The sequence below is a fragment of the Lepidochelys olivacea genome (genome assembly GCF_965140295.1).
Source record: "Lepidochelys olivacea isolate rLepOli2 genome assembly, chromosome: 10".
In the NCBI taxonomy this organism is placed as follows: domain Eukaryota; kingdom Metazoa; phylum Chordata; order Testudines; family Cheloniidae; genus Lepidochelys; species Lepidochelys olivacea.
The window spans coordinates 62727178-62754951 of record NC_140420.1 but is presented as its reverse complement, the minus strand read 5'-3'; the positions used below and the strand labels follow the sequence as shown (position 1 = coordinate 62754951).

General features: G+C 46.0%; 1 long non-coding RNA gene across 3 annotated transcripts; it reads right to left on the bottom strand.

The window, feature by feature from the left end:
• Nucleotides 1-4588: 4588 nt before the first annotated feature.
• LOC311527264 lies at nt 4589-15855 on the bottom strand. Of its 3 annotated transcripts, XR_014713293.1 has the most exons (4): nt 15587-15855; nt 14883-15145; nt 12708-12762; nt 4589-6005 (listed from the first exon to the last, which is right to left on the bottom strand). It is a non-coding gene; the product is annotated as an uncharacterized lncRNA (long non-coding RNA). The 3 variants fall into 3 exon arrangements; XR_014713294.1 differs by lacking the exon at nt 12708-12762; XR_014713295.1 differs by lacking the exon at nt 12708-12762 and having other exon boundaries at nt 14883-14995.
• Between the last annotated feature and the right edge of the window lie 11919 nt (nt 15856-27774).

Below are 27774 nucleotides of genomic sequence, written 5' to 3'. Positions count from 1 at the left end.
AGAAGGGTGAATGGTAAATTGATGACATCTCTTTAGCTTTTCAAAACGGGTGTGAGGAGCACTCAGTTTCCTTTGCTGCCCATTCCTGACAAATGGGGTCACCCACAACCCCCCAGGAAACGCGCATTGCTCCCCCAAGTCTGCAACTTCATAAAGTAATGCTGTTAAATTATTTTTGTGGCTTTTAGTGTAACCACCTGATGAATGTCTAGGTCATTTTGATGCCTTCAGATAAGATCATGGAAAATTACAAAGAGTTCACCTTTCAGTATCCCCCTGTATCTGTTTGGATCAACAATCTAAGGCAAACAAAATTCAGCAGGCTTTCTGGGCTTGCAACCTCCAGCGCTCCAATAACTCATCTTGGTGTTGTGAAAAACAAATGTGATAGGGTTGGTCTTCCAGAATGGCAATATCTTATCTACTCTGAGTACTCAGCTGGACAAATTCCACTTGGGGAATTATACTTGCAATTTGCCCTGGGGTTCCAACTGGACGGTGTATTCTTCCCATTTTGTCTACTAATCATCAGTCACTTTGTACCCCAGAGGCACCTGCATTTCACTAGTGCAATCAACCCTATCCAATCAATTATATATATATATATTCAAAGTGCTGTAGGATCTTTTGTTGCTGTGTTCCTCTAACTTAGGGTCAGCTAACTTGGGGTGTGCCTAATCTGTGCGTGCACACACACACACACACACACACACACACACACACACACACACACAGGCTCTCACTCAGGTTTGAGCTTCAGCCCCTCTTCTGTCCAAACAAATCAGACTGACGTGGGTCACTAAGCACCTGCTAGGGATGCAGGTCAAAGCCAGAGTCCCGCTCTGACTCAGGCCCAAGCCCTGTCATTTTGCTTTGTGGATGCAGCTCAAGCTGCGGAGCCAGGTCAGAAGATCTGCACAGTGCAGTATGGACGTGTTAGCATGGCTAAGAGACCCGGGTCCCGTAGTTGTAAACCCAGGTTTACAGTGCAATGTGGATGCTCAAGCACAGGCTTGGAAACACCCTGTCCCACAGACCAGGTTTACAATACCTGTACTGACCCAAGAGTTGAACAGAGGTAATCATATAGCAGAATGGTTGGCTGAACAATCTGAGCCAGATACCCTGCCATTTTAAACCCCATTGACTTCAAATGACATGGTTTAACTGAGCCCGGAACTCTGTTTGTGATTTCTGCACAGTACCATAGCAAAGACTCAAGAGCAGGGCCATTTATTTGTCTATTGCTTTTCTCTAGCCCCCTCCATTATAGTATCTGAGCATGGCACAGGTAAATTAGATCAACGTGCCAGGTGGATTCCATGCACTATAAGATGAGGAAGTCCCCTTACTCAGCCAAGCTAGCCAGAATTGTGCTAAATGTCTCAGGTGATGGTTGCTGTTTGCCTGTCTCACACACGTAAACAGCCAAAGCCTTTGCTCTGGACATTTCCCAAACTTTGGAAGCTGAGCACCCTTTCCAGGAAATGAAAATGACACACACCCCCAACCTCCACCCCACTGTGTGTTGTTAAAGTCTGCGTATGCACTGTCATTTACTCATTTTCTGCACCTTTGTACCTTCTTGCCCAATGGGGCAGCCCTTCCCACGCTTTAGGAAACCCTGAGTTAGGGTGACATTCACTCTTGTATAAGCTCTGTGCTCCATTTATGCCCTAATCTCTGAGGCCTGAAGCAGTGTGTAGGCCTAGGGCTGGTCTTCTGCACAGGGGTGAATTTCAGTCCTACAGCTTTGCCATATATCCAAAAGAAAAGAATAATAAGACCAGTAAGCTAACAATAGTGGACTGCAGGACTCAGTTCTCTTCCTGATTACTGGATTCACTCTCGTTACTTATTTTCCATGTGGAGAGGAAAAAAGAAAACTGTCCTGACCTGGTTTTAATGGGTAATTTGGGAGCACATAACTAGGATTTCTTTCTAAGTGTGCCTCTCTTTCCTGCTATGGCCATGCCGGTGCTATGTATAATCAGCGATGATGGAGAGATGACAAGCTGCAAAGATAAAGAAAACCAAGTTCTGCCTTTACTTTTGCCCCACGCACCCCCATTAAAGCCAGTTGGGTTGCACAGGGTATATGTAAGGGCACAATCTGGCCCACTGTAATCTGTTATATACTTCCAGAAAGAAAAGAAGATCATTTGTATTCAGAAAGTTGAGTCTTCCATGAACATCAGCATAGCTTTTCTTACTCTGAGCATCGTTCATATTTCAACATCAAGGGTCCCCTGTCCCAGGGCCTTTAGTTCAGACTGGGAATCCTTTTTGGGTGCTTTTCCATTTTTTTTTCCTACATAAAAGCGAATCCAGCCATCTCAGATGTATTTTCATCTCAGTCTTTGCTTGTGGTAGAGCTGACTTGCAAAACCGATGGTCATGGGCTAACCCAAACATTTCCCAATGAACCCTTCTGATGAAGTAGACGGTCCTTGATCTCAGGTAGGCCCAGACTGAAACCTTACCATAACATGCACCAACTTACACCAAAGGTTGAATGTAGCCTTGGGTCCAATTCTATTTTCACCCAGAGTGACACCACTGAAGACAGGGAAGTTACTCCAAATTTATATTCGTGTTTCTTGAGAGTTCGACTGGGCCCTCAGCATTGGAAAACAGGCACGGGTGCATGGAGGTCTGTGTGTGAGACGTTATATTGATGGGTGTCTCTGTGGTGCCACCACTTTATCTATTTAAAATACATAAGTTAAAAACTTCTTGCACCTTGAGGAGTGCTGCTTTCTCCTGCCCTGGGACTCATTCACTTAGTGCTCTTTGATACTTTCCTAGAAAATAACAGGTCAGGGTAACTCTGGGGTAGTGCAGAACATGTACTTTCCACTCTTCTCACAGGGTGCAATTAGGTAGGGGAGGAGGCCTGTGAGACAACTTCAGAGGTGAGTCTAAGTGAACTGAAAGGACAGTAAATTGGTATAATGTACCCATTCTTGTGATCCTATCAGCATGTATTGCACATCAATACAACTTTGTCTCTAGACTCACTTAGACTTACACCCACCTTTGTGCATTATCTCTGAATACGGACATTACGCCCTCTTTCTGATTTAACTGACACTCACGTAAATTGGGATAATTCCATTGAAGCCAATGGAGTTTCACCAATGCTGAAACTCTGTAAATGAGCTCAAGATCAGGCCTGCTGAATCTGAGCGTAAAGAAGTCTAAATTCTATTGAGGTTCTTATATTGTGCTCACCTCTATGGTATCTGAGTACATAAAGGAGTCTAAATCCATGTCTACACCACACACCCTGTGCTGGCATAGCTTTGCCGGCATACCCCCTAGTGTAGACACAACAGAAGCCAAAGTTCTGCTGGCATAGTAAAACGACCTCCTTGAACAATATTAGTTATGCTGACAGCTGACAGGGGTTGGCTGGGGTGCATGATTTTTTTTTTTAAACTCCCCTAGCCTACATAGCTATGCTAGCAAAACTTGATGTGTAAATCAGGCCTAAGATGGTTTGAGGTCAGATGAGGAGGCTTAGGGGAATGGCAAGAAAGGAAACTAAGAGGGGTTGCGTGAAGATCTAGGTTAAAGAAGGGCATCCCCTACTTTAATTGATTTCCAAATTCTCAGTATGTTTTTTAAAAACATGTTACACTCCCTTACACAGCAGTAAGTGGGACTGAGGCTACATCTAGGCGAAGAGCTAGGGCTGTGATTCCCCTGCTTGTGTACACAGACTCATGCTAGCTCTCATCAAGCTAGTGTGCATATAAATAGCAGCCTAATCGCAGTAGCACAAATAGTGTCAGCGGAGGCATGTCTGAGCCCTGCTGAGTACATACCTGCTGGTTTCAGGTGTATTATTGAGCTTGAAATATGAAGCAAAAAAGGGAAGAGAAAGGTGATTATGTAACACTGCTAGCCTACAGACCCACCATGTAAATGATGTCATTCAAACAGGAATTCTGGATTTTCCCTTGATTAACTACATAGGAGACTAAGAATGATACACAATTTACACTTCCCTTGTCCGCTCAGCCATGTGGCTAGATCAGCAACCAGTCAGCATTTACAAAATCAACCCGAAAAGTCCAAAAATATATATTACAAAGAGAAAAGTGAAAGGGAAGTCTGAAAAATACCCTGTTTGTCAGTGAGTTTCTCTCGTCACCCATTGCTGGTTGTGTCTGTGCATTCATCACCATTAGTGACATGGGTCTTGAGGATGCTTTAGGCCTGACTCTCTTTAACCAAAAGACTGTTCTTGCAACAAAGCAATTCCAGATGCCTTGCCTCCTGGTTGACATTATCTGGTAACCAAAAGAGACTATGTATTTCCTTTGAAATGAGAGATGACATTAAAAATAATCCACATCAATAGTAAAAAGGCAGCCAGCTAGGAGGAATCTTTGTTTTCTGCCAAAATCCAGTCAGCTTTCTGTTACTGAAATACACATAAATGAGTTTCCGGCAAACATACTAACTCAGCAAGAAATCTGTCTGTAAAATCAGTACACGCAGCAGAAGAAATTTTGGTGACAGCATGATGTGTTTAGTCATAGTCACAAGACAAAAGCACCCAGAAGGAAGTTGTCTTAAACTCTTTATTTACCAAATGCTTCAGAAAGGGTCATTAATGTTTTTCCATTCAAAAATTAGGATTATTCTCCTTTGCTTCCACCCATGATTTATATCTAGGATCTTCTGTGATACTCAGCAAATCCTGAAGATTACAACCTTGTCCCCCACATCAAATTACAGTGGATTGGGATTACCTGTTCCCATGTAATCATTGAGCAGTGTATTTGAAGATTGTACCTGAAAATAAAGACTGATGGGATATATTATGGCATCTGTTTTGAAACAGAACTCTTCCATGGAAAATTGATGGGAATTCTGCTTGAAGACTGGTACATCTATACAGTCCCATGCCATTGGAAGATGATGAAGTAACCATAAACAAAAATTTACTTGTGATTAATACCGTGGGTTACCCTGGAAGATTAATTAAAACTCACTTGTTAATTAAAACCAAAGTTAGGGCCCAATCCTGTAAACCTTCCTTGCACTGAATTTGCTTTAGTGACTGCAGGGAGTACCATATACATAGTACCACACACAAAACCATCCCCTCCAAGGAGACTAGAAACCGGTAAAACGACACCCCCTTTTACATGGATATACTTTTCAAAGGACATTCTTCTCAGACCAACCACGGTTCATTTAAAAAATCATCCTGTGCTAAAGGATTTTTCTCCTCAAGAGTTCAATAAGTGCTTTTTTGCCAAGGCCTCCATTTTTAATGTGAGTAGGTGAGAGGAAATAAGCAAAAATCAAATTGCAACAATCCCAGTAAACAAACTGGTATTTGTCTAGTGCAAGGGGGTCCTTGGTAGCAGGCTGAGTATTGAAGTCAAAGGCTCTATATTCACTCTTTCAGTCAGTGATTACATCACTCTCAGTTCCTTATTCCCAGGCATGAGTATGTCACTGCCTGAAACAACAGCCTTTATATGAATAATTAATCATTGCTAAATCACAGAGAGGCCATGCCATTTTTTCAAGACTCAACCCGCTAGTTTGACCTTGTGCCTACTGTAAAAAAGCAGTTCAGGCCTAGCAGATCAAAGCCGCCTGGAAAGCACTGCCTGCTACAGTGTACAAAATCTGCCATATATCGAAAAGCTAATGGATGCCAATGGAGTCACATTGCTTTACATTACGATGGGGAAAATTTACAAACTGCTGTTTGTTACTTCTAGGTTCTAACATGCAGGAAGTTGCTATTTCCATGAAGGGGTGCTCTTTCTAAAACCATCGATTTTTCAAAGGCACTTACCCAGACTGCAGTCAAAGGCCAATAGATGCATTTACTTCCTCAGGCACAAGTACAACTCAGATTTATAGCTTCCCTCTAGTCACTTCCCTCTGTGGTAATTATTAGCCTTGCCTGTCTCCTTCAGGGATGCCTGCCTCTGTTCTGATGGCCCCAGCGCCCTCTCTCCACTCAGGCTTCTCTGCAATGGTTGAAAATTGACAACAAAAGCAAAATAACAACAAAGGAAAGAATTATTGCTAATACTGATAATAAATAGCTCTTCTGTCGCTCTTGTCATCTGCAGCGCTCAAAGTGCTTCACAAAGGAAGACCATACCATTAGCTCCACTTTACAGCTGGGGAGACCAGGGCACAGAATGATGAAACGACTCAACCAGGGTTACCCAGCAGGCCAGTAGCAGAGCCAGGAATACAACCTAGGCACGCCAGTCACACTCCAGTGTCCTGTTCACTGGGCCACGCGGCACTGCACAAAGTAATTGTGTTAAAAAATACATATTCTGAAATAAAGAGCTCTGCCTATCGTAAGCCGTGGCGTTTACTGCTAATCGCTTTTAATTTGTAAGGTGCCCTCCAGCCAAGGATTTTAATAACAGATGTCGGAAAAGGGCTGCAAGCCAAATGTCAAGCAGTTCAGCCAGTGGATGTGTTCAGTTGAAAGCCTGGTTTCCAAAAAAGCATCAGGTACACACACTGGGCCTGGCTCTCCCTCCACTCACACCAGTTTTAAACCAGTGTAACTCTTGGGGCTTTAAGAGGGCTACTTCTGATTTACACCTATCTGAGCAAGTGAACCAAACCCCTCTCTAAATTGGCTTTGTTAGGTCATTTTAAACCCTAAGTGTGCTGTCTTATGGCTCAACCTTGCAAGGGGTTGAGAATCTCTCAGGAGGGGCTGAGAACTCGCAGTTCCCTCTGGCTTCAGTGGCAGTTGGGAGCACTCAGCACTGTCCAAATGCTTTGTGGTTCCTCCTAACCACTCTTGGAGTCCCTGCAAGCACTCTCCCATGCTCCCCTCCCCTGGAATGCATGGTTTCTCTCCCAGCACTCTCATGTTTCCCCCAGCATTGGTGATCCTGGGGATTCACTGTCCTGAACAAACAATGCTGTTCCTATGCATCTAGGAGAGCGGAGTGCTCTGACCTGGCCAGGTTCTGAAATACCTGTGCACACACTATGCCCAAAGGGATTTCCTTCCGGATAGAGGTTCAGGCCCAATAAGAATGTTCAATCTGTGCCTGATGACCATATGGCTGTTCTATTGTAATCAATGCTTTTAATTTCTAGAGCAGCAGAGCAAAGCAGCAGCTCTGGTATAAAATCCAGTGCATTTTACATTAGATGCAAATACAGACTTTTTTGTTTGGTTCCAGGAAGAAACTAGCTACAAAGAATATTTTGCATCAGGCTAGACTTATGCTTAGCTTCACTTTGCATTCCTAGCTTGGTGGCCTGACTGCTCACAAGCAGGTTGTCCTATTTGTTTCTGACTGTGTTTATTTATTTTGGGGTTAATACACATAGACACCTCAAGGCAGAGCTGTAGATCAATTGCAATTACTGTACTATTGATTCTTTTTCATCCAAGTGACCCCAAAGACTTTCTGTTGTGTGTTGACTCTGCCTCCACTTTGTTAGCAACACTTTTAGCTCTGAGGTTTTTTCCCAGACAAACAGGTTTGGTAAATAGTGACACTTCATATTTTTAAACTGAATTATCAGGAACAGAGTGTGGTCAGGTTTGGAAAAACTAAGTACCTCAACACATTGGGGTGCGGTGTGGCAGGTAAGTTGTTCTGCTCTATGTGCCACTACTGACATAATGCATGATTAGACTGTCATAATTTCTGAATCATTCTCTAATTCAGTGGTTCCCAAACTTATTTCACCGCTTGTGCAGGGAAAGCCCCTGGCGGGCCGGGCTGGTTTGTTTACCTGCCGCGTCCGCAGGTTCGGCCAATTGCAGCTCCCAGTGGCCACAGTTCGCTGTCCCAGGCCAATGGGAACTGCTGGAAGTGGCGGCCAGTACATCCCTTGGCCTGCACCACTTCCAGCAGCCCCCATTGGCCTGGAGCAGCGAACTGTGGCCACTGGGAGCTGTGATTGGCCGAACCTGCGGACGCGGCAGGAAAACAAACCGGCCCGGCCCGCCAGGGGCTTTCCCCGCACAAGCGGTGGAACAAGTTTGGGAACCACTGGTCTAACTGATGCTACCGTGTTGTTGGCAGGAGTAGTTGCTTTTGGAAAGTGGTACTTTTGGGAGTCACATCAGAGCTTGCTGTTTGGTTATGGTGGTGCACAGATTGGTATTAGTTCACTCCAGTGGCAACCCCACATGACAGTAAGAAATATACAATTTGGGACTTAAACAACATTTTAAAAACTCATGCAAACACTCAAAATCTCCAATGCTCTACTTACTAAAGAGAGAAAAATTGTTACTTTTTTCTTTTACTCTATAAATTTAAACTATTAAACCAATTTAAATCTAAAAGGCTGAATTGTGTTAAATGTGTTTTAATGTCTTTTATCTGTTTCGCAGCACCTATCTTTGATTTAAGGGATCAAATCTTCTCTGTTACATGGATGCTTCTTCCATGGACCCATGTAACCAAAAGCACATTCCAGCCCCCAAACTATCAATCAACAAAATTTTCATGCCAATTTAAAAAATAATCCCTCATGTTGCCAGAAGTGCCCATATATCACCACTGACCAAACCTGCAAGACCATAAGCCCCTCGTTTCATTCAGCCAGACTGAGCACGCCTTCACTGCATGGCCTCTAGACATCCCACCCTGCACAAAAGTCTCTCACAAGCTAAACCAGGGTTCAGATGCATCAGAACACATACAGGAGACTTCCAAGAAATACCAAGGGATTATGCTGGCGACTCAGTGAGTGACACACTGTCCTCTGAGCCAGAGCCATGGCAAGGGAGTGCGGGCAAATTGGGTTGATTCATGATGGGCCAGTGAACTGAGGCTGCCCTTTTGTGCTCTGGAATCTAAGCTGTCATTTAAAAACAAATCAACAACAGGAATTAGGCCTCTCACCCTCATGCCTGTGGAAGAGAAACTTCAATTGATGAGTGAAATGTAAACCAATGCAGTGATATGTCTGCTCCTCTAGCCAGGCTGAAGCTGCGCTATGAGAGGGATGTGACCTTTTCCCTAAGCCTTTCAGTGGATTGTCATGGATTCAGTGGATTGCAGCGGACTGACTCATTTCAGCTGCTGCCTATATGTTATACCCATACAGGCAAACAAACCCATTGCAAACTTCTGAGCAGGTGCTGCTGAGGAGGGGACCAAGTCTTACTCCTCTCCACATGTGAATACCCAGCCCCATGGAGAGAACTGTTAATTATCATTGTTATGTATTTGTTTTACAATAGGAGCTAGGAGCTCTAGTCATGGACCAGGACTCCATTGTGCTAGGCCCAATGCCATGGAGCGAGGGATGGCGCTAGGCCCACCTCTTACCCGCTAGAGGAGGAGAAACATGGATGGAAGCTTCCCTCTGCACATGGATTCAGGGGGGAGCAGCTGGCCCTTTCTTTCAAAAGCAAAAGATCTTCTGCTGGAAGTTGCCACAGCAGTGAAAAACAGTGCAATTATTTACGTCTGTTTAGTAACTAGCCCTTCACCTTCTCTACTGCCAGCGCTCAGGGTTAGTCCATTTCACGCTGCAGTCCCAAATTCGAAAGAACGCGTGTGCCCCAGCTGTGCTCTGTGCCAGAGCTAAGGAGGGCTGGCAGGAGGAGAAAGGACACCACAGGACACGCCTCTGCCATTCCAGCTCCTCCTCACTCTGCAGAGCGGTGTCATTTGCAATGCAGCACTTACTGAGGGACTAGCTGATGTTTACACAACCCCATGTATGTTTTCCCCTCCTCGGCAGAGGAGATTCAGCCGTCTAATTGCTGGCCTCTACTGGCCTGTTTCTAATCTGGACCCGAGTGCACATTTTACTGGAAAGTCTTGCAGCAGGCTCTTTGCTTTGAACACAGAAATAGCTGTGGTGATGGCTGTGGCGGGACTTGTCAAAGCATGTTAGACAGATAATTGCCTTCACTAGTTGATTTCTGAGAAATAATCCACATTCATAGAAACATCTAGCTTCTGCTTTCTCTATCGCTCGGTGACCAGCAATGGACCAAAAAAAGATCATTTTGCTACATATAAATTGCCTGGGTGTCAGTGTGGTCCATGGAGCAGAAATACACTGCAGAGCCTCACGCTTACCCATTTGCTTAACTGCAAGAATATCTGTTTCCTGAGGAGTGTTTTTTTAAACCTGGCTCACATAGGGATTATGACAGTCACTGTAGTTTATGTTCCCAATGAAAGTTATTTAGTTCCAGAAATATTCATGGCCAGATTTTCAGCCTATCTTGGACCAATCTCTGTTTGCATGCTTGCTTTTCACACTAAACTGTCCCCAGTGTGTGCCCTGTGCTCTGTGAACTGCACTTTTAAACACAGAAGTCTGCCTTGGGGAGGCAAGGCTGTGAAGGGGCTCAACATGGAGCAACATACAGCGTGAACGACATGCTCTGTTCTCTCACTCATGAGAGAGAATTTACGTTCTCAAATTGTTGGAGGCTTTATGGGGTTTTTTGAGCTGGGGGTGGGGGAAGTTGGTAGAACGGAATCAAAGCAGAAAAGTGAAGGAATTAAATAAAATCCCCTTTTGATTTCAGGGGAATTTTATTTAAGGGGGATTCCGGTTTATACTGTTGCAGCCATGTCCTGAAGTGCATCTAGCAAATAACCCACATGCCTCATTAATGGGATCAGGAGATTATTAAGCTCAAAATTGTTACTATACTGAAAGCTTTAATTAAAATATTCACATTTTAAATTAAAGAGGAAAGAAACTACTGGTCTGGCTCTGTACAGCCATGCCGAGGCACACACACAAACCCTTACGCTCTCGTCTGCCTGTGCAAAGACATCCCACAATTGCCTTTATCATACTTAGCAGCTTGCCCCTCCCCACCGCCTTGCCAGCCTCTCCCCACCTGGCTTCCATCGATTTTGCTGAAGGAGTGGCTCTGCACAGGGAATACCCTCACATCCAAGAGCTAGCAGGGCAGGGAACCTTGGCGGCCCTTTGAGAGCACTGCGAGGTTCAGGGGAGAGCAAGGAGGATTGCTAGGAAGAAATGGGATCCACCTAATGAAGAGAGGGAAGAGTATCTTCGTAGGTAGGCTGGCTAACCTAGTGAGGCGGGCTTTAAACTAGGTTCGCTGGGGGACGGTGACCTAAGTGGGGAAGTGGGATACCAGGAGGAAACACAAGGAGGAGGGTAAAACATGGGGGGCCTCCTGATTCATACTGAGAAAGCAGGGCAATTGGCTAGTTATCTTAGATGTCTGTACACGAACACAAGAAGCCTGGGAAACAAGCAGGAAGAATTGGAAGTCCTGGCACAATCAAGGAACACTGATGTTATTGGAATAACAGAGACTTGGTGGGGTAGCTCACACGGCTGGAGCACTGTCATGGATGGGTATAAACTGTTCAGGAAGGACAGGCAGGGGAGGAAAGGTGGAGGAGTTGCACTGTATGTAAGAGAGCAGTATGATTGCTCAGAGCTCCAGTATGGAACTGGAGAAAAGCCTGTTGAGAGTCTTTGGGTTAAATTTAGAAGCGAGAGCAACAAGGGTGATGTCATGGTAGGCGTGTGCTATAGCCCACCAGACTAGGAGGATGAGGTAGATGAGGTTTTCTTCAGACAATTAACTGAAGTTTCCAGAACATAGGCTCTGGTTCTAATAGGGGACTTCAGTCACCCTGATATCTGCTGGGAGAGCGATACAGCAGTGCACAGACAATCCAGGAAGTTTTTGGAGAGGGTTGGGGACAACTTCCTGGTGCAACTAATGGAGGAACCAACCAGGGGCCCCTCTCCTCTTGACCTGCTGCTTACAAACAGGGAAGAATTGGTAGGGGAAGTAGAAGTGGGTGGCAACCTGGGCAGCAGTGACCATGAGATGGTTGAGTTCAGGATCCTCACAAAAGGAGGAAAGGAGAGTAGCAAAATGCGGACCCTGGACTTCAGAAAAGCAGACTTTGACTTCCTTAGGGAACTGATAGGCAGGATCCCCTGAGAGGGTAATGTGAGGGGGAAAGGAATCCAGGAAAGCTGCCTGTATTTTAAAGAAGCCTTATTGAGGGCGCAGGAACCAACCATCCTGATGTGCAGAAAGAATAGCAAATATGGCAGGCGACCAGCTTGGCTTAACAGTGAAATCTTCGGTGAGCTTAAACACAAAAAGGAAACTTACAAGAAGTGGAAACTTGGACAGATGACTAGTGAGGAGTACAAAAATATTGCTTGAGCGTGCAGGGGTGTAATCAGGAAGGCCAAAACACAACTGGAGTTGCAGCTAGCAAGGGATGTGAAGGGTAACAAGAAGGGTTTCTACAGGTATGTTAGCAACAAAAAAAAAAAGGTCAGGGAAAGTGTGGGACCCTTAATGAATGGCGGAGGCAACCTAGTGACAGATGATGTGGAAAAAGCTGAAGTACTTAATGCTTTTTTTGCCTTGGTCTTCACAGACAAGGTCAGCTCCCACACTGCTGTCCTGGGCAACACAGTATGGGGAGGAGGTGAGTAGCTGACAGTGGTGAAAGAACAGTTTAAGGACTATTTAGAAAGGCTGGACATGCACAAGTCCATGGGTCCAGCTCTAATGCATCCGAGGGTGCTGAGGGAATTGGCTGATGTGATGGCAGAGCCATTGGCCATTATCTTTGAAAACTCGTGGCGTTCGGGGGAGGTCCCCGACGATTGCAAAAAGGCAAATATAAGCCCTTCTTTTAAAAAGGGAAGAAAGAGAACCCAGGGAACTACAGACCGGTCAGCCTCACCTCAGTCCCTGGAAAATTCATGGAGCAGGTCCTCAAGGAAACCATTCTGAAGCACCTGGAGGAGAGAAAGGTGATCAGGAACAGTCACCGTGGATTCACCAAGGGCAAGTCACGCCTGACCAATCTGATTGCCTTGTATGATGAGATAACTGGCTCTGTGGATATGGGGAAAGCAGTGGACATGATATACCTTGACTTTAGCAAAGCTTTTGATACAGTCTCCCACAGTACCAGCAAGTTAAAAAAGTATGGATTGGAGGAATGGACTATAAGGTCGATAGAAAGCTGGCTAGATTGTCAGGCTCAATGGGTAATGATTAATGGCTCAATGTCTAGTTGGCAGCCGGTATCAAGCGGAGTACCCCAGAGGTCGGTCCTGGGGCCGGTTTTGTTCAACATCTTTATTAATGATCTGGATGATGGGATGGATTGCACCCTCAGCAAGTTCACAGATGACACTAAGCTGGGGGGAGAGGTAAATATGCTGGAGGGTAGGGATAGGGTCCAGAGTGACCTAGACAAATTGGAGATTGGGCCAAAAGAAATCTGATGAGGTTCAACAAGGACAAGTGCAAAGTCCTGCACTTCGGATGGAAGAATCCCATGCACTGCTACAGGCTGGGGACCGCCTGGCTAAGTGGCAGTTCTGCAGAAAAGGACCTGGGGATTGCAGTGGACGAGAAGTTGGATATGAGTCAGCAGTGTGCCCTTGTCGCCAAGGCGGCAAACGGCATTTTGGGCTGCATTAGTAGGAGCATTGCCAGCAGATTGAGGGAAGTGATTATTCCCCTCTATTCGGCACTGGTGAGGCCACATCTGGAGTATTGTGTCCAGTTTTGGGCCCCCCAGTACAGAAAAGATGTGGACAAATTGGAGAGAGTCCAGCGGAGGGCAATGAAAATAATCAGGGGGCTGGGCCACATGACTTACGAGGAGAGACTGAGGGAACGGGGCTTGTTTAGTCTGCAGAAGAGAAGAGTGAGGGGGGATTTGATAGCAGCTTTCAACTACCTGAAGGGGGGTTCCAAAGATGATGGAGCTCAGCTGTTCTCAGTGGTGGCAGATGACAAGACAAGGAATAATGGTCTCAAGTTACAATGGGGGAGGTCTAGGTTGGATATTAGGAAACACTATTTCACTAGGAGAGTAGTGAAGCACTGGAATGGGTTACCTAGGGAGGTGGTGGAACCTCCATCCTTAGAGATTTTTAAGGCCCGGCTTGACAAAGCCCTGGCTGGGATGATTTAGTTGGGGTTAGTCCTGCTTTGAGCAGGGGGTCGGACTAGGTGACCTCCTGAGGTCTCTTCCAACCCCAATCTTCTGTGATTCTAAGAGCTTGAGTCTGCTCTAACATCAGTAGCAAACTGCCCATTGATTTCAACACACTGAGCCTGAAGGAAGACACTGAGTTCCAAGGATATCTTAAGCTGGGTCCTTTTCACAGCTGCAGTGTGTAGGAATAGACACTATCCTTTTAAAAAGCTTGTGAGCCCTCTAGTAGTGCTCACTGTGTTCTATGTTTTAGAAGCTGCCAGAACCCAACCAGCATGTACAGGTAGATAGACCTTGCACAGAGCAAGTATTCAGTAAACGGTGTTATTTGGACTCCACTGTACCTGCGTGGCTCCTTCACATCACGTTTACTGTGCAAAGAGCGAATGACACAAGAATAAGCCCTATCTTTTGCTTTCAGGTATTTTCACCTTCCTTCCTAGGTGCATTCTGGGCATGTGCCTAGTCATCTGAGGGGCGAGGGAGGTGGCTGTGTTGCTTGCAGACAGCGTGATCATTCTGAGCAAAGGAGCCTGTCAAAGCAGAACTATTTGTATGGGCACAGTATGGTTATTGAGGAATAACTGTGGTGAGCACGCAACTCCTGCTTACTCTGGCTGGCTGGTAGGCAGTGTAGCCCATCAGGGTGCAGGAGTTTGCATGCTGTAAGATCATTGCAAAGTCAGACGCCCAGAGTTCAGGGAACTGCCTATCTGATGATAACTGCGCAGTTATGGGTCAGTGAGAGCAGAATGTTACCGGCATGCTGCTGGGCTGGGACAATTCCACTTCAGTGTAATGGGTGGTAACTTCTAGTGGGATTTCATTCATTTTGTGCTTTCATGAGCAAAGCTGCAGCAAACAGCTAAATGGAAACACGGGTGGAAAATGGGTTTGACTCACCTCCACTGGTGCTGTATCGCCCTGGCCAGCAGGGGTCAGCTCACTCCAGAGGGTGGCAGGCAGTGTTTGCCTGGCTTCCCCTCCATTCTGAGGTTCTGCCTTGGTGTCTGCCTCTGAAACATGAACAAGGCAAGGTTTGGAATACTGTCTGCTCCAAATTGAGCGGATCTCTCTCTTCTCCTCTTTGGCTGGTAGCTATGACTTCATATGCTGGCTGCTCCTTGCAGCTGGCCCAGAAGATCAGGGAGGCCAGAACTCCATTCCTAGAGAGCAAGTGGGAGGAGGAGGTCAGTTTCTGCAGCTCTCCAGAATGGTATGGCCATCCACTACATTTCAACCCAAACCTCTCCAGGTTTTCCAGCACATTATATCTTTTAAACGCAATTAACCATGGCCCACTGCTTGCTCCCAATAGCTATTAGTGGCCTCCTCCCACTATCCAAAGTACAGCAAAGGGTGGGGGCGAGAAGAGGGAGAGATACGATTTTTTTAAGCAAAACTAACTAAAATAGGCAAGTGCCAGGTTTTTTCTGCTTTCCTTCTTTTGCTCTGCCTTTAAAACTCCAGATGCAAAAAATAAATATTGGAAGGTTATCCTTTGCAACTCATGATCAGATCACAAGCTAGCATGTGACTCCAGGACAAAAAACAAGTTCTTGCAGCAGATGGCAAGTACAACTAGTAAACTTTAGTACTTGCTGTACCTGGATGTTTGCTGCTAAAGCTGGATTCTTCATGCATCTCGGAGGCAGGCAGAACTCATGATTCATCAGGATTTCATTCTAATTAAAGGAAACTGCACACAGAGGAGTTACATTTTGGATTTGCATTTCTAGCAGTTCTGAACATAATGTAAGCGCAACCATAAATAGAAGCCCTCAGTCATTGTTTTATAAACAGGCTTTAGTTGCATGAATGACAAAGGCAGGTTTTAGAGTCACCTTTTAAATCATGTACTGAACAAAAGGCACCTTTAATCAGCATTTCTTCTGGTAACATCTGAAAAAAAATGATGATGATTTTAATTTTATAAAACTCTCTCTCCTCTATGGCCAAGGCACTCAAGGTCCTTTAAAATGATCTGTAATAAATTATAAGAGTATAATTAAAATATTGTCATACAAAACACATCAGACAAATAGAGGCTGCCCAAGGAAAAGAGGAAGGGAAAAGCTTCTTAATATGGGGATACCAGTGTTCTTCCCACACCCCATATCTGACTTCTGCCAACACAATAAAATTAGGTATAAGAAAAGCACGTGCTGTCAGCTCCACACCGATTGAACCAGGGACTTGAGATTTCATTTGGGGCTTGGCTTCTCATGTGGTGAAGTTCTGTTCTCCTTTTAGACTTTGAAATCTCAGCAAATTATCCAGATCTGGAATCCTCCCTCATTTCTAACAGCTTGTTTTCAACTTTCCTCTAGACGGGTCTTTTAGAGTTCAGGACTGAAAGTTCAACAACTGCTTTCTAATTTTCAACAGTCTAGAATACTTCATCAAAGTGGAAATAAGCGACAACCCCATGTAGTGTTTAATCTGAGTGAGTTACACCCCTGTGGTCCCATTCTGCAACGGTTGGTGGTGGATCCCATTACTCCTATCCCATCCCATCGCTCTGCTACTAAAGCACACACCTATTACAGGGCTGGACACAAGGAATACCCCAGCAGGAAGCATGGCTCAAAGGACAGATCACTGGACTGGGGCCCAGGAGACCTGGATTCTATTCTGCGCTCTGTCACTGGTTTGCTGAGTGACCTTGGACAAATCATTTCACCACCCTGTGCCTTAGTTTCCGCATCTGTAAAAGGGGGGAAATTATGCTTATCTCCTTTGTCATACTTCAGGCCTACAAATAGAACTCCTGGGTATTATGGTTGTAGACTTGCATTACAGAGACTTTACAATTAGAATGAATGTCAGCTGCAGTGGGGGGGCCTTCCCAGTCCGAGGTCCACAAATGTTGATTTGCACTTTCCATGGCTGTGGCCCACACACACAACTACAGCGACCCCAGAGAAACAAGGAGAACTGACTGCTCTATGGGCAGGAGACTGGCTGCTAGCCACCTTGGGCAGTAGATAGTGCTCCACCCTACCTATCCAGGTCCCCCACCCATTGTGATCAATAACCAGTATGCTGTATTGGAAACAGGTGGTAAAGAGCAGACCCCAGTGACTGAGAAGGAGGAGGCAGCTGTCCCCAAGGCTAGGAGGCTCACAGCTATTGCACCCAAGAGGAGGCGGCATAGGGCGCTGATAGTCAGGGACTCTCTTCTGTGGAGGACTGAGGTATCCATCTGCCAACCTGACATGATGTCCTGGGAACTGTGCTGCCTTCCTGGGGCCCACATCCAAGATGTTATGGAAAGGTTGCCGAGACCCATCCGTCCCTCTGACCACTACCCCATGCTCATCGACATGGGCACAAACAATACTGCCAGGTAGGACCCTGAGCAGATCAGCAGGGACCACAGGGCTCTGGGAGCGAGGATAAAGGACCAGGCAGGGACACATGCATCCTGGAGATGAATTCATGGCTGCATCAATGGAAGGGCTTCAGCTTCCTTGACCATCAGATGCCATTCCAGGAAGCTGGGAAGAGATAGGGCCCAAGAAGGAGAACAGCATCTTTGTGCACTGACTCACCAACCTAATGAGGAGGGCTTTGACTTAGGTTCCAAGGGGGCATGTGACAAAAGCCCACATGTAAGCATAAAACAAGGCAACTTTAACTAGATGTTTAGGGGGACACGGAAAATTACAATAGGGTCATAGGAGCAATCAGAGGGAAATCAATGGGCAAATCTGCTCAACATCTTAGAGGTTTATACACAAATGTAAGGCATAGGGGGAATAAATAGGAAGAACAAGAAGTATTAGTACATAAGCTAAATTATGACTTAACTGTCATCACAGAAACGTAGTGGGATAAATCTGGAGTCTGGAATATTGCCATGGAGGGGTATAACTTGTTCAGGAAGGACAGGCAGGGAATAAAAGGGAAGAGGTGTTGCATTATACATCAAAAAGTATAGACACTTGTTCCGATGTCCAGGAGCCAGACCAGTTGAAAGCATCTGAGTAAAGATAAAAGGGTGAAAAAATAAGAGTGACTTCATGGTAGGATAGTGGCTTCTCTTGACCACCAAATCAGGAATATGAGGTGGATGAGGCATTTCTAGAACAAACAGCAGAAATATCCAAAACGCCTGAGGGACCTTAACTACTCAGACATCTGTTGGAAAAGTAATATGGCAAAACACAAAATTTCCAATAAGTTCTTGGACTGTATTGGGGCAGCTTTTTGTTTCAGAAAGCAGAGGAAGTAACCGGGGAACAGCCATTTTAAACTAGAGGAATTGGTAGTGAATCTGAAGGTGGAAGGCAAATGGGGTGAAAGCAGCCATGAAACGTTAGAATCCATGGCTCCCAGGCAAGGAAGGGGTGAGAGCAGCAGAATAAGGACAATGGGCTTCAAAAAAGCTGATTTCAACACTCTCAAGAACTGGTAGGTAAAGTCCCTTGGGGAGGAAATCTAAGGGATAAAGGAGCTGGGGAAAGCTGGAAGTTTCTCAAGGAGACGATACTGAAGGCACAATTGCAAACTATCCCGAGGTGAAGGAAAGAGAATAGTAAGAGGTCAATATGGCTCTGTCAGGAGCTCTTTAATGACTTGAAAATCAAAAATGAGCCCCATGTAGGTTTGTCTCACTCAGCTCCCGACCCTTGGTAAAGGGGAATAGGAGCTGAAAAACCGTACAGAGAAAGGGCTTAAAAAGGTAGAAATAACTGAATTAGAAATACCCAATAAATGTGATTATTGGTTGGAAAAGGCAGAGCTGTTTTAGGACTGTCAGAGCCCCACATCCAGGTTATTTTGTTTGCGGGGGATTGGGGGGCAGGGAAGAGGATCACCACAATCACCATCTTTCTACACCCCACCACAAAATCCGTCTCAAACTCTCACCCCTTCTCTCTGTCATCTGATTACCCTCTGTAACTGTAGGGACAGACAGTCCCATTCCCACAAAGAGCTGGCAAGCTGGGTAGTGGTTTCCATGTCTGGGCCACCAAAAAGTCCATTTTCTCAGGGCTAGCAGAGCCCCGTTTGCCATGTGCAGACTTTTCATGATAAGTTTTGGGACTGTCTCTCACTTGGTCCCCTCCCACCCCATATATTGGTACGGGGTGGGGGAGGGTGAAGACTGTGGCTGAAAGTCAGGCTAAAAAGAAGCCAGTTCCACACCCCAGCCTCCAGCTCAGAGGCATATAGCGCTGAGAGGAAGAAGAAAAGACTAGTGAAACTTAGTAAGCTTTTCTATCACCGCATTATTTACACTGGACATTTCCCTGGTGAAAACATGTTCCCCTATTGTAGCTGAGTACTCTGTGTAGGTTACAGATCTCTCCCCACCCCTTCTCTCCAGGAGCCATTAACAATTGAGTTGATATTTTTAAACTCACTTCTCATTTTTTCCATGTAGAGCAGTTTGAATGGGTTTCACGCGAGTACACAGGAAGCGTGCTACACCCGTCCGTCTTGTCCAGTAGGCTCATTGTGATGAGAAAGGTTATCATGCTCAAAACAAGTGAAATCCTATACTGAAATTCCTGGGATCAAAATAGCAACACACTCTCCAATGCTGACATTCTCGGAAGGTGGACAGGAAGTCTACAAACGTACAGCCCTCTGCAGTGGATTAGTGCACTGGCCTTGCAACTTCCAAGAATCTAAATAACACAAGCTCATCTAAACCAAATATTAAATATGACAGTCTGAGCATTAAAAATAAAGTGGAGATTCCATGCAGAGAAGGCCTAGGAATTGCCATAATTTATGAATAGTATCTCTCTCAATACCACCCCCACCCAGAGATATCACTCTCCCAGCACAATAGCTTGGGCATTTCTTGTTAGTATTCTTAGTGTTAGGGAATGTCTGCACTGCAATCACAAGTGTAACTGTAGATTGTTTAGACAGACCCAAGCTACCTCGGATGCTGGTAGCAGTGACGTCATGGCAGCCCAGGCTTCATCATGGTTTGCACAAACCCAGCTGAAACCCTGGGTAATTACATAGGTGACTAGCCCATGCTGAAGCCTGTACTGCCATAGCTACACTGCTCCATTACCCGAGCTAGCTAGATTAAAGGTGGCTCAGGTTTGTCTACACAAGTGGAATCAAGCCTTGTGATTTCGGTATAGACATACCCTTACAGATGGGCTCCTTACAGAGTCTTTGGTAGGGTCAGCAACATAAACCCAATCTCCTCCAAAATCCATCAGTATCATCACGCTTATCAGCTGTGGAAATTTCTCTTACTCTGGGTCTGACATGCCCAGGGGTGAAAGTAACTCCAGACACTTACCGGTATGGGGCCATGGCCAGCTCCGGCCCCAGGAAGGCGCAGGGCCTCAGGTGGAAGGGGCATGGCTGGGGGTCAGTGTCCCCCAGCCAGCCCTTCCAGGCTGCCTGGCCCGCACCGCCCAGGGCTCCAGTGGCAATTGAAAGGGCCCGAGGCTCCGGCTGCTGCCACAGTAGCAGCACCGGTGGCCAGAGCCCTGGGTCCTTTTAAATTGCCAGCCCCAGGGCAGCTGCTCCCTTTGCCCCCCCTGTCAGCAGCCGGGGGGGGGCACATAAGGGGCAATGATGTTAAAGCAGGGCCCTTTGCTGCAGCAGCACCTTAACATAACTGCCCCTTTTGAACCACCCTCCCCCCCCGCCATCGGTGGCCCTGCCGTTAGGGTCCACACCGGCAGGGCTGCCGACGGGGAAGGGGCAGAGACGTTAAAGCGCTGCCAAGGACAGTCCTTTGCCGCAGCAGCACTTTAACGTTGCTGCCCCTTTCCCCCCACCCCCCGTTGGCGGTCCCGCTGGTACGGACCCTACCAGCAGGGCTGCCAACGGGGGAGGCAAAAGGGGCAGGGACTTCTTACCAGTACACCGTACAGGCCCGTACCGGCTCACTTTCACCCTGGACATGCCCCAGAGTGCACCAAGTGCTCAGTTCCAGAATGAAGGAAAGCCTGCAATAGCAGCAGGACTGGAAGAACATCCTGGCTCCACTGCCACAGACAGGAGTGGGCTCTAGGCAGAACCCCAGCTGCCAGAAGATATCTGTTGCTCATGTGGGAAGGGAGAGGGCTTAGCCTGAAATGACTGCACAGGCTGGGAGAACTGAAGTAGCCTGCTTCCCCATGAAGATCAATGAGGGGCTCAGCCATACTCCCTCCAAGTCCTTTCTAGAGATGGGAGTATTTCCATGTTCGTTACAGAGATTTTACACCAGGGGTGGGCAAACTACGGCCTGGGGGCCGCATCTGGCACTCCAGATGTTTTAATTCGGCCCTTGAGCTCCCACTGGGGAGTGGGGTCTGGGAGTTGTCTCGCTCCAGTCAGGGCATGGGGTCGGGGCTTGCCACATTCTGCGTGGCTCCTGGAAGCAGCAGCATGTCCCCTCTCCGGCTCCTATGCGTAGGGGCAGCCAGGGGGCTCTGCATGCTGCTCCCGCAGCACCTGTGGACAGGGCAGCGCGTAGAGCCACCTGGCCATGCCTCCGTGTATGAGCCAGAGGGGGGACATGCTGCTGCTTCCGGGAGCTGCTTGAGGTAAGCACCACCCGGAGCCTGCACCCCTGACACCCTCCCAAGCTCCAACCCCCTACCCCAGCCCTGATTCCCCTCCTGCCCTCCGAAACCCTTGGTCCCAGCCTGGAGTACCCTCCCACACCCTGAACTCTTCATTTCTGGCCCCACCCCAGAGCCCACACTCCCAGCTGGAGCCCTCACCCTCTCCCGCACCCAACCCCCAGTTTTGTGAGTATTCATGGTCCGCCATACAATTTCCATCCAGAGGTCACCCTCGCGCCAAAAACTTTGTCCACCCCTGTTTTACACCATACTAGATGATCTATGAGCTATAAATTGAATTTAGTTTGTGAAGAGTTTCTGTATCCTCCAGGCAAAATGGTACTACATAAGTAAGTATAACATAATTGTTGTTCTAAAGAAATTGTTCTGTTCTGTTCCACAATTGGACTGGCTTAAGAAGTGTTCATCTTGGGAAAAATGGAATAAGGAGTGTCCCAGTAAAGGTAAAATGAGGGTGAAGTACACCACTTGAGGAAGCAATGACTGGTTGCCACATACCATGATAAAGTTGATACACAAGTCACTTTAAGAAAATTTGCTGACAGTAATCAAATTCCATATCTGGCTATACCAGGAACTACTCTCCCTCCCACTGTGTGACATGGATATTTGGTAACAAAGCATTGTTTGAAACACTGAAGTACTCTTCTATATAGCCTCATGGCTCTTTAGTACACGTAATCTAGACAAATACAATTTCAGATCCTTAGGTTCTGGTATCCGGCTAGTTAATGTCTTTTCTGACACAATCCCCTATTGTGCTTAGCAGAGAAAGCAAGACAGGACATGGATCAATTGACACTTTCATCTGGAGCAGGCAAGTTTTGCACACGAGACCAAATGTACAAAAACAGAAACACCCCCCACACTTGTGCACATTTTGTGCGAAGAGTTCAACCCAAAGTGGCAAAATTCAATTCAAAAGGCACAAGCTGCATACAGAGCCCCTAGCACAATAAAAACTTGGCTCAAACATCTATGCTTTTTAAATGGGCCTGCATAAATTTAACCCCAGCTCTTCACCCAGGCCCTTAGCCTCAACTCCCAGGCAAATCAGCTCCAGGCTGTTACTTTTGCATTAGCTTGTATTTGGCTTCAGTTTTAAGCATTGGTTATGAACTCACTGATGGGGCCAAGTTGCAAAGTTCAGATCTGGATCCCAGGGTTCAAAATGCAGGAGTTCAGATATGGGGGCCCCACGGGGCTCCCATCTCTTGTTTTAATACAAAGGAGAGAGAAGGGGAGAAAGAAGCAAAGGATTGGGGGGGGGGGGAGTCCCACACATCAATCCAGCTGCTGTTTGTGATTCCACTCACCATCTGCAGCAAAACAACACAAATATGAGCAAAACATGTGGGGCCAGCCCTTGACGGGTGGGTTGTGGGGGCGTTTTGCACAGTGAGATGCACAGCAGGGCCTCAGGCAGATGGCCACATCCCAGAGAGCACATCTGGGAATGGGAGGGTTTGGCAGCTGGGTTAAAGCGTGGAGGTTTGTCATTAGAGGGAGGGATGCAGAAGGTGGGGGATTCAGAGCACTTCGCATTTTTGTACAGTGCTTGTTGCTCTCTGAAGGGTCTGACCAGCTACCAGGAAGTGGGGATACACTTGGCTGAGAATTTAGAGGATGAGCTCCACAGATTAACTTTCAAGGGGAAGGACTGTGGTGGGCCCATTAGTAGGGGAGATATTGGGTGCACATTGACAACTGGGCCCTGTTTGATCTCACATTTCACGCACGCCTAAGGCTGGCCTGGAAAATGGCCACGAGACCAAGGCCACGTTTCTTAAATAAACATATGTGGGAAAAGAGTAGCACAAGTATCTGAAGCTGGGGAATTATATGTGTCTAGTTCAGAGGCTGGGAAGCATAAGAATTAATTTTACTCCCCTCCTGAGCTTACACTAAAATATTTACCACAGCTGTCTGAGGCCTTTTCAAAATAAGCATGGAGCTCCGCCTTTCTGCCCAACTTTAGAGTCCTTCAAGGAAGATTTAAGGCTCTTCAGCGTTTGGTTTTCGGTAATGAGCTAACAGCCTGAGTGCCTCCAGCTGCCAGCAGCTGCCCTTCTTTACTTAATTACTTTCAGGAGTCTTTTCCCAGAGAGATGCACAGCAGCCGCCTGAACCCTACCTTTCCATGTAACCAATCAGTAATTCAAGCTAACAGGAAACAGAGAAGCTTCCCATAGGCCAACCCATGTTGGGATGCAAAACTATCAAACCAGGAAATTAAAGCTAACACTTTGTCTGTACAAATTCCACTGTGAAAGGCATAGAAAGGAGGGGTTGGCTCCAGCTAGACTTTCCTGGCTTTGTTGATTGGTGCAGCTTTATCGCTGTAAAAAGGTAACTTGTGCCTGTGACTTTTTCCCCTTCTTAAATGTCAACTTAAAAAGAAAAAAATTGGGAAAGGTCACTTACCAGAGAGACTGGGACAGCGCCAGCCACTTGGATAAACAGTTAGGGGCAGCTAAATGCATAGCTAGATATTTTAAAAACCTGATTCAATACATACTGCAATTTCTTCTTTGGGGGAGGCTGAAGTCTTGTTTACCTTTCACAAGGTACTCAAGTCACTTCCTGTACATCCACCTCCTACAATGATCACCACTTATGCTTTCACCCTTTAGGATCCCCAGGATGGAAAGTTGCTTACTGGCTCGAATATACCTAACTGCAAGTAAATGTATACCAGGGGCACAAATATCCCTTGAGTTAAAGTGAATATCCCTCAAGTTAAATGTCCCTTGAGTTAAATGGTCCTGCAGTTGTGAGTGGGGTCATGCCACTTCTGTATAATACAGACCTGCTTGTGGTCCTTACTCTGAAAATCCTTATCTGTGCAAATATTTCTTCAGTGGCACTACTTACATGAGTAAGGGTTGCAGGATTATGCCCGGCATAGCTGTGGTATGTTGGCATTGCTGGTGGTCAGCTGTTCCAGTCTCTAGGGTAAAGAATACTTGGTTTAGAACATTCCAAGGAAAATATTACTATTAGCAAATCGTATTACACAGAGAGTATGGATCGAATGGCTGTGTCAGATGACTTGGGTTCTTTTCCCAACTCTGCAGCCGATTTCCTGTGTGACCTGAAGCAACATCAGTCTGTGCCTTAGTTTCCCCAGATGGAAAACAAGGATAAGTAACATCTTATTGATAACAACAGCTGGTTAAAATAGATTGAAAGAGGAGGGGAGCTTTTCCTGCCCCAAGGAGAAGGGGAGCCGTGGGAGAGAGCTGCTTACCCCAGCAAGGGGACAGAGAGGGAGCTTTGCCTTCTTAGGCAGAGGAAAGGGATCCATACTCCTCCTTGCCCTCCCAAAACTTATTTGAACTTGTAACAGCATCACCTATATTCCTTCTCCCAATCAGAGAGTGCAGCCAGAATGACAAGCTGAATAAAACTAAGCCACTATACCCCTGCAGTTGTGACTCTGTGGGTCTTTGCAGGTGATTTGCAAAGCTGAGGATGAATAGCAATTAATCAAAGAGAGCCTGGTCCTGCAAGGTGCTGAGCAGTCTCAATTCACACCACTCATCATGCCACGGGTGGTGCTTGACAACACACAGGATCAAGCCTATGCTATGGAGGGAAAAATATTAACATGACAAAATATGGAAAAATGACAGATACACACATAGATATCCACATAGATTTGCCATGGGATTTCATGCCAATCACCTCAGAGTTCTCTCTCCTGAGTTAGCTCTAAGCTGAAACTCCATCCAACTTGTTTCTAGACATTGCTCCAGCAGCTTCCTTCCTCAGCCTCCAATTCTGCAGGGTCCCTCTCCGCCCACTCCACACCAGCTTAGCATTTCGGAATTCTTCCTCTTGTAGCAGGAAAATTTCACCAGTTTTAGCAAGAACTGTTATTCAACGAAAAATTCATACTGGAAGCGTATCATGTGTTAGCCACTGTTGGTCATTTATTAGTCATCCAATCCAGGAGCAGGAGCAATATCATGTGAGTAGAGGACCAAACCCACATCGTGGAAAGTGAATTGTTGAAGTGAGCAATTCAAGAACAATTCAGAGGCTGAAAATTGTTCGCATATGCTCTTTGGTGAACAGGAGAAATCAGGGTCAATGCTCAAACAATTTACAAACATTATTGTTATTGTATTACTCGTGTCCAGAGACCTGAGCCAAGACAGGGACTTTAGGAGCAGTACAGAACACAGAGTAAGAGACAGTCCCAACACCAAAGATCTTGCAGTTTAAATAAACAAGACAGACAATGGGTGGGAGGGGAAACAGAGGCACCAAGAGGTTAAGTCACTTGCCCAGGTCACACAGCAGGTCAGTGGCAGAGCCAGGAATACAGCCTCGGATGAAATCCTGTCCCCATTGAAGTCAATGAGAATTTTACTATTGACTTCAATGTGGCCAAGATTTCACCCCAGATCTCCTAACTTCCAATCCAGTGTCTAAGCCATGAAACCATATTACCTCTCCCACAGGAAAAGGGCTCAACTGGTCAGATAGTTTATTTGGAACTAGTAAATCAATCTGGTTCTAGCCACTTTTTATGGCTGTTGCATATGGGACTGCTCTCATCTGTGGATATAGGAGGTTCTAGAGGTTTTGCAGACTCAAGGTATTCCAAACTATTTTAAGGAACACCTTTTCCCCTACTGCAGATGGCTTGAGGCAGGCAGAGATTAAGTGAGACTGCAGGGTCACTCAACAAGTCACCAGAAGGGCTGGGAATGGGATCCAACAGACACAATTCCTAGTCTCCTGCTCTCCCCAGTACACACACTGCCTTTCTCCAAGGTCAGCAAACATTGCAAAGACACGAAACCAGTTTTTGCCCACAGGTCATTCATATTTATTGTGCACTACTGGATCCTACTTAGGTACTTGAGAATAGGTGTTGGTTTGTACTAAATGTGGGAGAAAGCTTAAAGACCGCAAAACAGCCTCTTTGGGGGTTTTGTTTTAAGAGAACCCACCAGGAGTGTGGCTGGGGAGTGGCATGTAGAGACACATTCTCGTACATTCTTTTAACTTCTACCTGCTGGTTGCGTGGAACACCTGCTGTTTTTTCATAACCACATTTTATTTTTGTCTCTCTCACACCTGGTAAATTTCCATCTAGCTGATGAATCCCCTGTTCAAGGACAACCAAACTATTTGACTAAAACAATAAGGCCTTTTCCATCTGAACCACCACCACCCATTACCCCTCCTTTTACTGGTTCTTAATAAATGAAATTTGTTGACTTTGGTTAATCACTGTAGACAAAATTCATTGGACTTAGCCCTCTTTTGCATTCTGTTTACAGTAACACATTTAATTAGGATCTTCACAAATGCTAAATACTCCATAACTGTAGTAGGATATTGGCACAAACTAATCTACAGTAGAAATGTATTAAATTCCCTGTCACTCCATGAAATAGATGGATCTGCTGGCAAGAAGGCCCTCCAAATTACTATTGCTTTCTTGAAGCTGTTTTGTTGACAAAGTCCTTAAAAAGCTGCCTTCATTTTCCTTAACATTTACAATTCAGCCTAGAGAATGCACTGGAGTAAACAGTGCAAATACCGGGCCAGCTCTTCAGATAGTGTAAATCAGCATAATTCCAATCACTTCAGTAGAGCTACACTGATTTACACCAGCTGGGGATCTGACCCATCTTTCTGCATATTCTGTGATCACCTCCTGTGAATATTCTAGCAAACATTTTGGGTAGGAATCTTCATGGAAAAAGTAAAATTCAGCAGGCTAGTCATGGAAAGCATATTTTCAATTCATAAATGTGGGTATTAATGACAAAAACCTGAAACTAAGGGTTGGTCTAACATATAGATATGCACCCAAGTAGCAAAAAGCATGAATTAAGTTCAGTTCAGGTATTTCAGTGCAAATCTGTGTGTAGACACTTGGGCCTGGTCTACACTACAGAGTTAGGGTGACGTAAGCTGCCGTATGTTGCCCTAACTCTGTAAGCATCTACACTAAAATGTAGCTCTCAGTGTTTCTTGCCCACTACACCAGCTTAATAACGCCACCTCAGCGAGAGGCGTAGTGCTTAAGTCGATGTTGTTAGGTCAATGCAGTGTCAGTGCAGATCTTGCATAGCTTATATTGACTGTTGCTGCCTTTCAGAAAGCATCCCACAATGCCCCACACTGGCAGTTAAATCAGTGCCAGTGCTCCTGGTGCGGACACACACCGCTGACACAAGGAGTGTAGTGTAGACATGAAAAACCAATTCAGT